This window comes from Oratosquilla oratoria, chromosome 12 (genome assembly GCF_046742065.1).
Source record: "Oratosquilla oratoria isolate Oo_2021 chromosome 12, ASM4674206v1, whole genome shotgun sequence".
Classification (NCBI taxonomy): domain Eukaryota; kingdom Metazoa; phylum Arthropoda; class Malacostraca; order Stomatopoda; family Squillidae; genus Oratosquilla; species Oratosquilla oratoria.
In genome coordinates this window covers 34,622,370-34,624,869 of record NC_134788.1, presented here as the reverse complement: position 1 = coordinate 34,624,869, position 2,500 = coordinate 34,622,370, and the positions used below count along the sequence as shown (strand labels likewise).

The 2,500-nt window shown below is 33.1% G+C and overlaps 1 protein-coding gene across 4 annotated transcripts in view; it reads right to left on the bottom strand.

Moving 5' to 3' along the window:
* The window catches only part of PH4alphaEFB (prolyl 4-hydroxylase subunit alpha-1), a 52,191-nt gene that overhangs the window by 23,027 nt on the left and 26,664 nt on the right, over positions 1-2,500 (bottom strand). The gene's annotated exons all lie outside the window — the stretch shown is intronic.

Here is a 2,500-nt window from a genome sequence, read left to right as displayed (position 1 = left end):
ATGCACAGTCCGCCCATCCATCTCTTTCCTGTATTATATCTATTAGTCTTGAATAGAAACATATTAAATTGGTGACGCATGATCGTCCTTGTCTGAATCCAAATTGCCTTGGATTTAACACTTTGTTTTTTTCTAAATATTTTACCCATCTACTTTTGATAATTCTTTCACAAAGTTTTGCTATTGTACTTGTTAGGGAGACTGGTCTATAGTTGGTAGGTTCTTCTTTATTTCCTCCTTTGTATATAGGTACTATGTTTGCTTTTTTCCAATCTTCTGGAACTTTTCCTTCTTTCAAGGAACTATTTAGTATGCTATGTATTTTGTCTGCCAGTTCATTCCTGCATTCTTTTAGTATCCAGTTTGCTATTTCATCTGGTCCATGCGATTTTCTGACATCAAGATTACTCAAGTGTGTTAATATTTCATTCTTTGTTACTTTTATTTCTTCCATAGGGGGGACTTTCTCTTTCCATTCGTTCTCTTCAGGTTGTATGTTCTCCCTTGTAAACACTGATTTAAAATGTTTGTTCATAATTTCCGCCATTTCCATTTCCTCAGTGTATTCAACTCCCTCCTGTCTTAATTTCTCCAAGTCTTGTTTGTTTTTCAGTTTATTGTTTACAAATCTGTAGAATAGTTTCGGTTGATCTTTACACTTTTCTATGATATCTTTTTCATATTTTCTCTTTTCTTCTCTGCACATTTGTACATATTCATTTCTATAGCAGGTATATATATTCCATTTTTCAGGTCTTCTGTCTTTTTTCCATCTGGTCCAGGATTTGTCTCTTTTGTCTTTTAACTCCCTACAGCTTTTGTTGTACCAGCATTTTACATATTCTTTTTTCTTGTTTTTGTCTTGGGACATACTTTTCCACTCCTTTTTTGTAAATTTTTGTCAAAATATTCCATTTCTCTTCTACTGTTGTTTCTTCTTTGTATATTTCTTCCCAGTTTTCTTGTTGAAAGAATTCTCTTATTTTATCAAAGTTTGTTTTTTCATACATCATTCTTCCTTTTCTGTATTGTTAATTTCTTTTCATATATTTTTCTTCATTAAGTTCCAGTTCAATCAATACGTGGTCACTTTTACTTATTGGTGTTTTATATTCAATTTTGTCCACTATTCTAGGTTCGGATGTAATTACTAGGTCTAGTTTCGATGGCTCTTCTTCATTTCTATACCTAGTGTTCTCCTGTATCCATTGTGTCATTGTATGGTCAGTAACCATCTCGAGTAGAGCGTTTCCCCATGAGCCGTCTCCACCCTTTACTGTCATTTCTTCCCAGCAGATTTATTTGCAATTAAAGTCGCCCATCATAACTATTTTTCCTCCCTCTTCCATTATCTTGTTTAATGTTATCTTTGTGTCCTCTAACATACTTTTATGTTCACTCTCTTCCCATGAGGCTGTTTTTGGGGGCACATAATTTATCACAAACTTTCTGTTCTTCTTATCTCTGTCTTCTACTTCCATCATTATCATTTCTACTGTATTCTTTCCATATGTGACACCCTTCATGTTTATATCCTTCTTAGTCAGGAACATAACTCCACCCCCTTCCTTTTTCACTCTGTTTCTAATCCAATAATTATATGCATCATGTCCTACACTGTTGGGTGGTAGTGGACCTTTTAATTTTGTTTCTACAATTCCCATTATGTCTGGTTCTTTTTCTTTCAAATAATCATTCAGTTCATTCAATCCTGTTATTAATCCATCTATATTTGTGTAAGACACTCTTAGTTTTCTGTCAATTCCATTGTGTTCTCTGTTTCCCTTTTATTTTTCTCTTGTATGTCGACTTTCTTCAGTTTCATATTCACTACTCTCCAATAGAATCTCTCTTTTTCTGACTCCATTCTTATCTCGTTTTTTTCCTTTGCTTCAAGTCTTTTCTGTTTTTCTTCCTCTCTTTCCTCTTTATTCATTTCCCTTTTTATCCATACCTTTTTATATTGTTCACTTGTTGCTAGTTTCCCTGTTTTGGATAAGATATTCTCAGCCATAGTTTGTGACCTGAATTTAATCTTGATTGGTCTGGTCTTGTCTGTACTATATTTCCCTAGCCTGAATTTCTCTTCGATTTGTTTCATTATTTCTGGTTCATCTTCCTGAACTAATTCTAGTAAATTTCTTACTTTTTCATTTTCCTCTTTGATTCTTGTGGTTCTATCTGGGTTATGTTTCTCTTCCATTCCTAATATAATTATACATTTCTTTTTGTCTGCTAAGTTTCTTACTATATTCTCCTTCTGTCTCATCACTTTAATAACTGAGTTTTCAGTTTGTTCATTCATTTGCTGTCTGATTATGTCAGTGAATGCAACCTTGCTATTTTCATGAATTTTTTTCCAACCCTCCTTGTTCTCCATATTATTCTCCTTTAAGACTTTATTCTCATCTTTTACTTCTTTTAACTGTCGTTTTAATTCTTCAATTTCCTTAGTTAAGTTTTTGTTCGCCCTCTCTAGTTCTTCCAATTTTTCAATTCT